This window comes from Piliocolobus tephrosceles, chromosome 5 (genome assembly GCF_002776525.5).
Source record: "Piliocolobus tephrosceles isolate RC106 chromosome 5, ASM277652v3, whole genome shotgun sequence".
NCBI classification, from domain to species: Eukaryota; Metazoa; Chordata; class Mammalia; order Primates; family Cercopithecidae; genus Piliocolobus; species Piliocolobus tephrosceles.
Window position 1 is genome coordinate 163,430,207 of NC_045438.1, and position 14,256 is coordinate 163,444,462.

The 14,256-nt window shown below is 45.9% G+C and overlaps 1 pseudogene; it reads right to left on the reverse strand.

Annotated features, from left to right (window-relative positions):
- Window positions 1-426: 426 nt before the first annotated feature.
- LOC111548541 lies at window positions 427-836 on the reverse strand (annotated as a pseudogene).
- Between the last annotated feature and the right edge of the window lie 13,420 nt (window positions 837-14,256).

Genomic DNA, 14,256 nt, shown 5'->3' on the forward strand with positions numbered 1-14,256 from the left:
GTACCATGTTGAATAGAAGTAGTGAAAATGGGCATTCTTGTCTTGTTCCTGATCTTAGAGGAAAAGCTTTCAACTTTTCCCTGTTGAATATGATGTTGACTTTGGCCTTATCATATATGGCCTTCATTGTGCTGAGGTGGATTCCTTTTATACCTAATTTGTTAAGAGTTTTTATGATGAAAGCACAGTGAATTTTGTCAGGTGTCTTTTCTGCAGATATTGAGATGATCGTATGGTTTTTGTCCCTCATTCTGTAAATATGATATATCACATCAATTGATTTGAATATGTTGAGCCATCCTTGCATTCCAAGGATAAATCCCACTTGATCATGGTGAATGGTTCTTTTACTCTGCTGTTGAATTCTAATTGCTAGTATTTTTGGGGGGCATATAAACTATTAATTAACAGACAAGGCCTACAGACTTATTTCTTCTTGGACATACCCATGGTATGGACCTGATGGCCAGTGGTCTTGGTGTGCAAAAGTCCCAGAATTGGTGCAGCCCTTTATTGACCCAAATCTTCTTCAGTTTCTCTAGACCATTGGCCAGGTCCTGGCTATATTTTCCATCATGTACATCCTCCTGTCTGTTCAAGAACCAGTCTGGGATCTTGTACTGGCATGGATTCTGCATAATGGTGATGACATGTTCCACCACATTCTCAGCGAGCTTTCCTGACCTTTTGGTGAGGTCAGTATCTGCTTTCCTCAATGCCACATGAGCATATCTTCGACCTATACCCTTAATGGCAGTGATGGCAAAGGCTATTTTCTGTCATCCCTTGAATACTCACAAAATGTGCTGGAACCTCTCACGGATCACTAAACACATGGTGGCAGCATAAGCAGCAGTCTGTAGGACTCTGGTGTAAGAGTAGCTTGCTAGAATTTTGTTGAGGATTTTGCACCTATGTTCATTAGGGATATTGGCCTTTAATTTTCTTTTCTTGTAGTGCCCTTGCCTGTTCTGCTATAAGAGTAATGCTAGTCTCATAAAACAAAAGGTTTTATCTTTTTTCACCCAAAAATTCCTTTTCTGATAAAGTGTCATTGCCTTTTTGCCCCAAGTCTGGCTCCATCAATGAAATAATAAACTCTGAAGCTGATGTCACTACAATGCTCCCAGGCACTTTAGGATATTTGACATTTTATTTAGGAGACAGTTTCATTTTACTACTGTGTGATTACCAAGAAATCATTTTCCATGCAGCATACTTGCTCTCAATCAAAACACTTGGATGTGATTTCAAAGCCTTGACACAGACCTGGTGGGCTGTGGATTTCCAGGACTGGCTGACTCTGGACACTGTAGCCCCCTGGGCCTCCCAGATGTGTGTGTGTGTGTGTGTGTGTGTGTGTGTGTGTGTGTGAGAGAGAGAGAGAGAGAGAGAGAGAGATAATGAGAAAGAGAGAGAGAGACTGAGCAGTGACTGTCAGCCCTGATTCTAGATGCTGGGTGGCAGCCCCCAGATCCTAAAGGGAGGATCTGCTGACCCCAGAATTCACCAGAGCTGGAGAAGCTTAGCTTTTGGATGCTATGCAGTCTTCTTGCACTTTTCTTCTGTACACTGTGTAGATCCGCATGTGATCTCTAAGGACTGAATTCTGAGGGATGCCAGCAGTTCAAGGAGATTAAAGTATCAACAGTTTACCATGTGCCAGAGAGTGCTAAGCAACTGTGTGAGTTTCCTCATTTAATTCTTCCAAGGACCCCATGAAGTAGGGACTCCAGTGCTCTCTCTTTTTAGCACCTGTGCATTGAGCTTCTCTTCGGTTTTCAATTCCCACACCATAGTTTTAAGTCAAGACTTCCTCACTGGAACAACAGGCATAGAAGCGCTTGTGTCCCCTGACTCCTGGATATTGCTTTGAGGAGTCTGACCCAGCATCTGATGTGTGTTTGGCTGTGCCGAGACAGAAAGCTTTAACTGTGGACATAGCAGAGGCTGGTCTCTAGCCTGGACACCATGCAGGTGACACTCAAATGACAGAGTAAATAAAGGGGATTCTGGGGATATATATTCCTGGCAATAAATGACACAGAAAGAGTCACTGTAAGAAAACATGACTCCCGCCAGACTGCACAAAGGGTGGAAGGAGGGAAGGAGAAAGGCGTGTGCTTGATTCTCCCTGAGAATTGGAACAAGGCAAAAATGCCCACTTTCACAACTTCTACTCAACTTAGTACTGGAAGTCCTACCCAGAGTCAGACAGGAGAAATAAATAAAGGGCATCCAAATTGGAAAAGAGGAAGTCAAACTGTCACTGCTTCCTGATGATATGATCGTATACCTAGAACACCCTAAAGACTCTTCCAAAAAACTCCTAGATCTGATAAATGAATTCAGTAAAGTTTCAGGATATAAAATTAATGTACACAAAGCAGTAGTTGTGCTATACACCAACAATGACCAAGCTGAGAATCAATCAAGAACTCAATCCCTTTTACAACAGCTGCAAAAAATTAAAATAATAATAATAAAATCCTTAGGAAAATACTTAACCAAGGAGGTGAAAGAGCTCTACTAGGAAGACTACAAGGCACTGCTGAAAGAAATCATAGATGACACAATCAAATGGAAACACATCACATGCTGATGGATGGGTAGAATCAATATTGTGAAAATGACCATACTGCTCAAAGCAATTACAGATTCAATGCAATTCCCATCAAAATACCATCATCATTCTTCACAGAACTAGAAAAAAAAATCCTAAAATTCATATGGAACCAAAAAAAGGTAGTTCTCACTTATAAGTGGGAACTAAAGAGTAGCCAAAGCAACACTAAACAAAAGGAAGAAAGCCAGAGGGATCATGTTATCTGACTTCAAATTATACTACAAGACTATAGTCACCAAAACAGCATGGTACTGGAATAGAAATAAGCAGATAAACCAATGGAACAGAATAGAGAACACAGAAATAAAGCCAAATACTTACAGTTAACTGATCTTTGACAAAGCATACAAAAACATAAAGTGGAGAAAGGATACTCTATTCAATAAATGGTGCTGAGAAAACTGGCAAGCCACATGTAGAAAAATGAAACAGGATCCTCATCTCTCACCTTATACAAAAATCAACTCAAGATGGATCAAACACTTAGAATCTAAGACCTGAAGACATAAAAATTCTAGAAGATCATATTGGAAAGACTCTTCTGGACATTGGATTCAGAAAAGAATTCATGAGTAAAAACCCAAAAACAAATGCAACGAAAACAAAAATAAATAAATGGCACCTAATTAAACTGAAAGGCTTCTGCACAGCAAAAGAAATAATCAGCAGAGTAAACAGTCAACCCACAGAGTGGGGAGAAAATATTCTCAAATTATGCCTCTGTCAAAGGATAAATATCCAGAATCTACAAGGAACTCAAACAAATCAGCAAAAATAACAATAATAATAATAATAATCCCATCAAAAAGTGGGCAAAGGACGTGAACAGACAATTCTCAAAAGAAGATATATAAAAATAGTCAACGAATATTTGAAAAAATGCTCAACATCACTAATTATCAGGGAAATGTAAATTAAAACCACAATGTGAGACCACCTTACTCTGCAAGAATGGCCACAATTAAAAAATTAAAAAACAATAGATGTTGGCATGGATTTGGTGAAAAGGGAACACTTTTACACTGCTGGTGAAAATGTAAACTAGTACAACCACTATGGAAAACAGGGTGGAGATTCCTTAAAGAAATAAAAGTAGAGCTACCATTCAGTCCAGCAATCCCACTCCTGGGTGTCTACCCAAAGGAAAAGAAGTCATTACACGAAAAAGACACTTGCACACACGTTTATAGCAGCACAATTCACAACTGCAAAAATACAGAACCAACCTAAATGCCCATTAACCAATGAGTGAATAAAGAAAATGTGGTATATTTACAACATGGAATACTACTCAGACATAAAACTAAATGAAATAAAAGCCTTTGCAGCAACTTGGATGGAATTGGAGGGGTTATTATTCTTTTTTTTTTTTTTTGAGACGGAGTCTTGCTCTGTCACCTAGGCTGGAGTGCAGTGGCCGGATCTCAGCTCACTGCAAGCTCCACCTCCCGGGTTAACGCCATTCTCCTGCCTCAGCCTCCCAGTAGCTGGGACTACAGGCGCCCGCCACCTTGCCCGGCTAGTTTTTTTTGTATTTTTTTAGTAGGGACGGGGTTTCACAGTGTTAGCCAGGATGGTCTCGATCTCCTGACCTCGTGATCCGCCGGTCTCGGCCTCCCAAAATGCTGGGATTACAGGCTTGAGCCATCGCGCCCGGCCTTGGAGGTTATTAGTCTAAGTGAACTAACTCAGGGATGGAAAGCCAAATACTGTATGTTCTCACTTATAAGTGGGAACTAAACCATGTGGATGAAAAGGCCTAAGAATGATGTAATGGACTCCAGGGGGAGTTCAAGAAGGAAGAGTAGAAGGGGGATGAGGGATAAAAGACCACATATTGTGTTCAGTGTACACTTGTGGGTGGTGGGTGCACCAAAATCTCAGAAATCACCACTAAATAACTTATCCATGTAACCAAAAACCACTGGTTCCCCAAAAAACTACTGAAATAAAATAAAACTTTTATTTTTATTTTTAGGAAAAGAAAGGTGCGTGCTAGGAGGAAGGCACCAGATTAAAGGCATGTGAAGGGGCTGGCAGGCTGGGCTCGGAGGGGGAATGGAGCCTCCAGCTCTCAGCAGGGCAACAGTGGAACCACCTGGATGGTGGGACAGAGAGGAGCTCACAGCTCTTCCTGGACGCCATCCCCAAAAGAAAATGTCCCACCTGCTCCTTCCAAGATGCAGGGGGACTTTGTGCACAGGGCTTTGTGGGCTCTGTAGAAGTAAAAGTATCGGGTTTTTGCACCTCCCTGGAAATTCTCTCATAACTGCCACTGTATGCCCCGGTGTCAGCGGTCACCAGCCAGGATGGAGACTCATGCCCCAGGCCAGGTCCCAGACAAGTTTGTAGCTAAAGGAATGTCACATTTCTTTAGTCTGTCTCTCTGTCTAAAGTAAAGGGAAGAAGGGAGGCCCTTTGAAATATCTAGAAATACCTGAGCTAAATGTATGGTAAAAATTCCTTTCACAAAATGCTATTTTTCAAAAGGTAGCAGGGTGTCTATTTTCACCAAGATGGGTATTTCACAGCACTTTGGGATGTTCATAACACTTTCTTGCTTTCATTTAGCCCAAGAAGCTGAAAAAGAGACAGAGCTGAATGAATTTGCCTTTGCTTATTCTTCCCTGAAAGATGGCAGACAGCAAGTGGCTGCTTGGCATAAACCCAAGACCTGGGTGATTAAATAATATATAAGCATGGGGAGCCAGCAGGCACATGAATTGGTTTTCTAACAAGTGCACTTTCGGCCAAGAGGGTTAGCTGAGGTGCCTGCTCCCTCTCTGGAGCCAGACCAGCAGCCTCGGGCTTTCAAATACAGCCACTGTCTGCCCCAGGCGTATTCAAGACAGGGAAAAAAATGCACATTTAAAGGAGTCCAAATCTTATGTAAAAACAAGTCCACAGGTCCAACTGGAATGGTCCTTCCAAAGAGGGAAAACATCAATTTAAATATTTGATTTGTATCCAAATCCATTTCATCAAAGACCTGGCACCCAGAACAGTCTGCCGACCCATCTGAGAAAGAACACAGACATTTCTGGTGTGCCTGAAAAGTAGCCTCAGCTCCCCAGGCCACTGGAGCCAACAGCCAGAACTGGCTCTGAGTTTGGGGCATCAGGTTAACCAGTTCCGGTATTACACAGGCAAGTCCGGCTGAAACCGGAGCTGCCCCAACCCTTGCTTCACGCTGGCTTTGGGGCTTGAGCTTCCTCAGTCACAGCCAAACAGGGCCTGGGGCTGGGAGCTGGTGGGCTGGGAGCTGGGGCCCCCTTGATTCTAGCTTCCCTGTGCTTTCTGCCGCTCTCTCTGGATCCTTCAGCGGCAGATTTTCGAATGGTCCGGCCAAAGCCCAAGACAGCCACTGAACAATCGGCTGCAGTTTGCAAAGCCATTCCATTTTGCAACTGCTGTTTTCATTCAGAATTTTCTGGAATTCCAATCCTCTCCCACCGCCCTCCATGGTAGGTTTTTTTTTTTTTTTTTAGGTCTTCACACTTGGAAGGCACTGAGGTGAGGACATGGGAAGGACTCAGATCTGCCTCCCCACTTTGGAAGGACACCCAAGACACAAAGGAACCCAAGGGAGGGCAAGGTGGAGCGCCCCAGGTGCTTCTGGGAAAAGACCAGGCCATAGACATGGGAGAGCAGGGAGCACCCCAAATCACAGCACTGCTCGACACTCGGCTGTTCACCTGGAGAGCAAGATGCCAATCCTGAAAAAGCAGAGCACGAGAAAAAGCCAAGTCATCATACAGACAAATCTCCCTCCCTACCACACCTGGTGCACAGTGGATGCCCAATAAATGTCAGTTCAGTCGAATTGCTTGTTGACAAGATTGCCTCACTGAGTACCGACTCCCTCTCTTTTTGTCCATTGGAAAGGTCAAGTTATGTGTATTCACGGACTGTTCCGAGCAACTCTTCTGACACTTTCTAAAAAACAGCTTTGCTGATCAAGACCATTAGGGATATTTTGTCCCAAATATTCAAAAATGCATGTCGGGGGGGAAACTAACTCCATAGAAATCTTTCTTTAAAACAATTTATTTATTTATTTATTTATTTGAAATAGAGTCTTGCTCTGTCACCCAGGCTGGAGTGCAGTGGTGTGATCTCAGCTCACTGCAACTTCTACCTCCTGGGTTCAAGCAATTCTCCTACTCCAGCCTCTGAGTAGCTGGGACTACAGGTGTGCACCACCACATCCAGCTAATTTTTGTATTTTTAGTAGAAAAGAGGTTTTACCATGTTGCCCAGGCTGGTCTTGAACTCCTGATCTCAAGAGATCCACCCACCTCGGCCTCCCAAAGTGCTGGGATTACAAGCGTGAGCCACCGCGCCTGGCCTAACAATTTATTTATTTAAATTGTGGTAAAATACAACGGAAAATTTACCATCTTAACCATATTTATTTTTATTTTTTTGAGACGGAGTCTTCCTCTGTCTCCCAGGCCGAGGTGCAGCGGCGCGATCTCGGCTCAAGCAATCCTCCCACCTCAGTTTCCTGAATAGCTGGGACTGCAGGTGCACGCCACCATGCCCAAAAATGTTTTGTGTTTTTAGTAGAGATGGGGTTTCAGCATATTGCCCAAGCTGGCTTGAACTCCTAGGCTCAAGCAATCCACCCACCTTGGCCTCCCGCAGTGTCCCATCTTAAGCATTTTTAAGCGTGCATTTCACCAGTGTTAAGTGCCTTCACACTGCTGTGCAACCATCGCCACCACCCATCTCCAGGTCCTTTACATCGTCCCAAACTGAAATTCTGTCCCATTAAACACTCATTTCTTACTCTTCCTCTCCCTGCCCTGGCAACCCCCATTTGTCTCTGTGAAATTCACTACTCTAGGAGCCTCACATAAGTGCAAAAAATTGTTTTTTAATTTAGATCTTGTGGCTAAGGAGACAATTATCAGCTAAATCCACAGATTTGACTTTTCTGTTCCATGAAGCCACAGGGACACAACCTCTGGTGTTCCAGGGTGACCAGTTCTTCCTTTGGTCACCATTCCTGAGGAAGTGAGAGCCAGGATGCGTCAGGGTTTGACACAGTCTCTGGGCGGGCTCCATGCTCTCCTGGAGATGTAACTCAGTGTGATTGATGTGGGGCAACCTGGACCCCAGGCGGACACGCATGCTCAGCCAGTGGCTCTGTGACCCTACCTTTCATCCCTTCCCTCCCTCAGTCCACGCTTCCCTCAGCCTGTGGCCTGCTCAAGTCCCTCCTGAGCCTGGAGACTCCTTCTCCATCCAGCTGCTGCCCACAGTCAGCCCCTGGGCTACCCCATGTCTCCCCCTCTCTCCAGGCCTGCAGCCGGCCCCTTTCCTCTCCCCTTGTTCTTATCAAGCACATCAATGACTTCCCAATGCCAAGTCCAGCAGGCCTGTTATAGGCTGAACTGTGTACCCTCAAAATTCACTGTTGAAGTACTAACCTCTAACGTCTCAGAATGTGACTATATTTGGAGATAGGCTCCTTACGGCAGTGACTAAGTTAGGGTGAGGCTGTCAGAGTGGCCCCTAATCCAGTAGAATTGGTGTCCTCATAAGAAGAGGACATTTGGACATTGACAACACGCAGAGCAAGGAGTGAGCGTGTGAGGACGCAGCAGGAAGGCGGCCGTCTGTAGCCAACAGAGAGACTTCGGGAGGAACCAGCCCTGCCCACCCTTTGATCGCGGACTCCCAGCCTCCAGAACTGTAAGAGAGAAAATGTCTGATGGTGAAGCCCCTGGTCTGTGATACTTTGTTATGGCAGCACACAAACAAACAAATACTAAGCTCTCTGGTCCTCGTCCTCCTTGTCTTCCCCTCTCCCTGTGCTTGCCCCCGGGTGCCGGTGCTCTGAGGCGACCCCTCCTCTCTGTGCCTGGCATTCCTCTCTCACAGTCCCGGCATCACACACACCCTCCCCGAGCCTCAGCTGGGTGTGCTAACCGTTTGCCAGACATTCGCTTAGACTGCTTCACAGGGCCGGGCGCGGTGGCTCAAGCCTGTAATCCCAGCACTTTGGGAGGCCGAGACGGGCGGATCACGAGGTCAGGAGATCGAGACCATCCTGGCTAACACGGTGAAACCCCGTCTCTACTAAAAAATACAAAAAACTAGCCGGGCGAGGTGGCGGGCGCCTGTAGTCCCAGCTACTTGGGAGGCTGAGGCAGGAGAATGGCGTGAACCCGGGAGGCGGAGCTTGCAGTGAGCTGAGATCCGGCCACAGCACTCTAGCCTGGGTGAGAGAGTGAGTCTGCATCACACTACAAAAAAAAAAAAAAAAAAAAAAAAAAGACTGCTTCACAGGCAAATCCAAGTCGGCCAGGTCAAAACAGAATGCGTGGCCCTCGTCTGCCACACCCAGTTTCTTCTTGTTTCCAGTGTCACCGACTCCTCGTCCCTTCAACCCTAACCAATCAAACACCGTGTCCTGATGATTTTACTTCAAAGGCATTTAACAAAATCCCCTCAGTGATTCCCTGTCACAGGATGAGATTCTAGCTCATCAATCTGGTATAGAAGGCCCCCCTCCAGCGCCCCACCACTCCCCACCACTCTGTACCCCACACCCCGGCTCCTGGAGGGTTACGCTGTCTCACGTTCTTGGACTGTGCCTGGTCTGAAACACATTCTTCCTTTTTTTTTTTTTTTTTTTCTTTTAACCATAGCCTCTCTCAAACGTTTGTCTTCTAAGACCCAGCTCAGGCATGACCTCCTCCAAGAAGGCACCCCGAATTCCCGGGCTGGGTTGAGTGCCCCTTCTTGATGGGTGCCCTCATCGCCAGGGTCTTGCCATCATCGTTACAGTTATACAGCAAAATCATATACTGAGCAATGGTCGTGTTGGGCACAGGTTTAATCTCATTTTACCCTTACAACAGCCCTGTGGAGGAGGTACTATGCTATCCTCAGTTCACCGCTGAGGAGACTGAGGTGCAGAGAGGTTCAGCCACTTGTCCAGGGTCATAGTCTATTACAGCATTATTCATCACCTTTGTATCAAGACCATCAAGACCCCATCTTCTAATCTCCTCCTCCTTTGTATCGCCTGCGATGGTCTGAATGTATGTGGTCCCCCCGAAACTTGTGTGTTGAAACCTAATGGTCAATGTGATAGTATTAGGAGGTGGGGCCTTTGAAAGGTGAATAGGTCATGAGGTGGACCCCTCATGAATGGGATTAACGCCCTTATAAAAGAGGCTCCAGGGAGCTCCTTTGCCCCTTCACCGTGCGAGGACACAGTGAGAAGGCACCACCTGTGGTAGAGAAAGCGGGCCCTCGGCAGACACCACATCCACCAGCACCTTGACTGCGCACTTTCAGCCACCAGACTGTGTGTGTGAATAGCACATTCCTGTGTTGATAAGCCACTCCATTCATGGTATTCTGTTGTAGCAACCCAAACAGACTAACACACTGCCCTTGAGAACAGGAGCCACATCTAATTTATTTTTGGATCCCCAAGGCTCAGCATAAGTTACATGATGAGGAGTTGTTGCCATGAAGAACTGAACAGAATAGAAGGGAACCTCTCACAGGCCACCTGGTCTGGCAAAGGCAAGACACCAGCTTCCCAGCTTCAGCTCCTGCCCTATGCCCAGGACTGGTCTTAGGTAAGAGTCGGTCCGCATGGAATCAGTTCTGTAAGAAAGGAACCTGCCTACACGTGAAAAACATCTTTCCTATCTGCTCCACCAAGGTACACTGCTCTTTAAGGGAGAGAACACCCTCATTCCATAAGTCACAGTGAAGATTCAAAAGAAAACATGGCTGGTCTCCGCCTTTCTCTGCTTGGCATTTTGCAATTTTATCCACTGGCCAATTTGTTGGTTTGAAGACCTACCCTTCCCTTTATCAATCAATTCCAGAATCAGCAATGCTTTATTCTTTTTTTTTTTTTTTGAGACGGAGTCTTGCTCTGTCGCCCGGGCTGGAGTGCAGTGGCCAGATCTCAGCTCGCTGCAAGCTCCGCCTCCCAGGTTTACGCCATTCTCCTGCCTCAGCCTCCCGAGTAGCTGGGACTACAGGCGCCTGCCACCTCGCCCGGCTAGTTTTTTGTATTTTTTAGTAGAGACGGGGTTTCACCGTGTTAGCCAGGATGGTCTCGATCTCCTGACCTCGTGATCCGTCCGCCTCGGCCTCCCAAAGTGCTGGGATTACAGGCTTGAGCCACCGCGCCCGGCCTAATGCTTTATTCTTTAATAAACAAAGAATGCATGCATTGTTGAGATATATATATCATTACATGGAAATCAGTCTGCTGAGAACTATTCTGCTTTTGATTATTTTATATGGGGCAAAAAGAGCAAGTGAGGATGACAATGAGAAGAGGTTTTTGTTTTTGTTTTTGAAGTGCAGTCTCACTCTGTCGCCCAGGTTGGAGTGCAGTGGCATGATCTCAGCTCACTGCAACCTCTACCTCCAAAGTTCAAGCAATCTTTCTGCCTCAGCCTCCTGAGTAGTTGGGATTACAAGTGTTCTCCACCACACCCGGTTAATTTTTGTAGAGATGGGATTCTGCCATGTTGGCCAGACTGGTCTCAAACTCCTGACCTCAAGCATTCCACCCGCCTCAGCCTCCCACAGTGCTGGGATTATAGGCATGAGCCACCGGGCCCAGCCAGGGGTGTTTGTTTTAAATACAATATAATGCTTCAGGCTGGGTGTAGTGGCTCATGCCTGTAATCCCAGCACTTTGGCGGGTTGAAGCAGGCAGATCATTTGAACTCAGGAGTTTGAGTTCAGTCTGGGCAACATGGTGAAATTCCATCTCTACAAAAAATACAAAAATTAGCCAGACATGGTGGTGCGTACCTGTAGTCCCAGCTACTCAGGAGGCTGAGGCACGAGGATCATTTGAACCTGGGAGGCAGAGGTTGCAGTGAGCCGAGATGGCACCACTGCACTATAGCCTGAGCAGCAGAGAGACACCCTGCCAACCAACCAATCAATCAATCAATTAAGCTTCAATCAGTAGGAGCTTTTAAAAATTAACTGGAGGCCAGGCGCAGTGGCTAACGCCTGTAATCCCAGCACTTTGGGAGGCCGAGGTGGGCGGATCATGAGGTCAGGAGATCGAGACCATCCTGGCCACCATGGTGAAACCTCGTCTCTACTAAAAATACAAAAATTAGCTGGGTGTCGTGGAGCATCTGTAATCCCAGCTACTCGGGAGGCTGAGGCAGGAGAATCCAGGAGGCGGAGGTTGCAGTGTGCCTAGATCATGCCACTGCACTCCAGCCTGGGTGACAGAGTGAGACTCTGTCTCAAAATATATATATATGTGTGTGTGTGCGCGTGTGTGTGTGTGTAAAATATATATACAGAAAAGCTACTGACCCCTGAGTACAGCTTGATGAACTGTCACAAAGCAGGCACACCTGGGACACCCAAATCAAGAAAGAGAATATTACCAGAGCCACCCTTCCCACAAGCACCATTCCCCAAAGCACGAAGCAGCTCACGGACACTGGTTCTTAATACCATAGTCAGTTTGGCCTGGGTTTTAACCTTGTCTAATGTAATCACGTGGTATGAATTCCTCTGTATCTGGCTGCTTTTGTTCAACACATTGATGAGATTCATCAGCTGGGTTTAGCAGTTGCTGATCCACTTTCATTACTATAAGAATTCATTTATAAGTTTATTAAAATGTATTTCGGCATTCTCCTGGGCTTTTTTAAAATAACTTATTATTGTTATTTGTTTTAGAGACAGGGGCTTGCTCTGTCACCCAGCTGGAGTGCAGTGTTGAATCATAACTCACTACAGCCTCTGACTCCTGGGCTCAAGTGATTCTCCTGCCTCAGCTTCCTAAGTAGCTAGGACCACAGGTGTGCACGACCACGCCCAGCTAATTTTTAAAATTCTTTGTAGAGATGGGGGTCTTACTATGTTGCCCAGACTGGTCTCGAACTCCTGGGCTCAAATGATTGGCCTCCCGAAGTGCTGGGATTACAGGCGTGAGCCACAGCGCCCGACCAGCCATTCTCCTGTTGATGGACATGTACACATCACTGGTGAACACGTTTTCACGTTCCTTTTGGGTCTATGCTAGGAGTGGCATTTCTGGGTAGTGGAGTATGCTGGTGTTAGTAGATACTGCCAAAGAGTTTTCCCAAGTGGTTGTGCTATTTTACATTCTCACCAGCAGTGTATGAGAATTTCAGTTACCTCACATTTCTCCCAGCACTTGGTATTAACAATCCTTCTAGTTTCAGCCATTCTGGTAGGTGAGTATTTGTTTCTCACTGTGGTTTTCATTGGTTGATGCCGTATGAGGTTGAGCATTTTTAATTTTCTTCTTGGCCAATTGCATCATTTTTTTTCTTTCTTCCTTCCCTTCCTTTTCCTTCCTTCTTTTATTGTTTCTTTCTTTTGTGAAGCAGCTGTTAATTTCTTTTTCTTTTTACAATTAATTAAATTATTTTATTATTTTTAACTCTGGTTTTATATCTACTCAGCCATCTGAGTAGCTCAGATTGCAGGCATGAGCCTCTGTACCCAGCTCCCATTTTTGCCAGTGTGCAGTTCAGTGGCATTAGGTGCATTCATGTTGATGTGCCACCATTACTGCCATCCATTTCTACCTGTTTATTTCTTTGGCTCTTTTTTTTTTTTTTTTTTTCTATTGAATCATCAATCTTTTCTCACTAGGTTGTAGGAATTCTTTATATATTCCAGATATAGGTCTTTTGGCTACTGTATATTCCTTTTTACTTTCTTACTGATGAAAAGAAATTCTTAATTTTACTATCATCTAATGTACCCATCTTTTTCTTTTGGGTTAGTGATTTTTGTGTCCTGTTGAATAAATATTTATGTATCTCTTACAGAGCTTTTTAAATCTACATCTGCCTACTAAGCTCTACTCTTCTGAGTTTTGTTTATTCCATAACCCCGGTAAATCTCCTGTGTAAGCCCTTCAGTGTCCTGATGCCTACATGGTGCTAGGATATGAACCAGGCGCCATCACAGATGTTCTCTCCTATTTTGCGGGGAAATCATCTTCATCATAATTTGCCCAAACCAGAACACCTTATGCACACGGGAAGATTTCCATGGTTCCCCAACATCTGGAACCTGCGTCGGAGGGGGATCGGATGGATGCGGGAGTGGGGTCAGGGGAGTGCCCATTCCCAGCCCCACCTGCATCCCACAGGCGCGGGACTCGGAGAACGGAGGTGTGGTGTCCTTGAGCAGAGCCAGGCCGGGGCTGTGGTTCTGCAAACAGACTGAGGACATAGATGAGTCTGTTTGCATTGCCATGGGCTGCAGGGGTGGCAGAAGGTGGGAGAGAAGCAAGTAAAGGAGAGATCCAGAATGAAGAAGAGCAGAGCACCAGGAGCAAAGCCCTAAGAAAGGAAAGAGAGAGAAGTACCTGGTTTAGCAGCTCAGCACTGCAGGGATGAGAGAGAGGTTTGCAGTGATTGGCTCCAACAACCCCCCCGCCCCCCGCAACCGCCCCGTCTCTGGTTTTTGTTGTTTTGGTGTCGGGACTGGTTAAGAGTCCCAGATTGGGCCGGGCGCGGTGGCTCAACCCTGTAATCCCAGCACTTTGGGAGGCCGAGACGGGCGGATCACGAGGTCAGGAGATCGAGACCATCCTGGCTAACACGGTGAAACCCCGTCTCTACTAA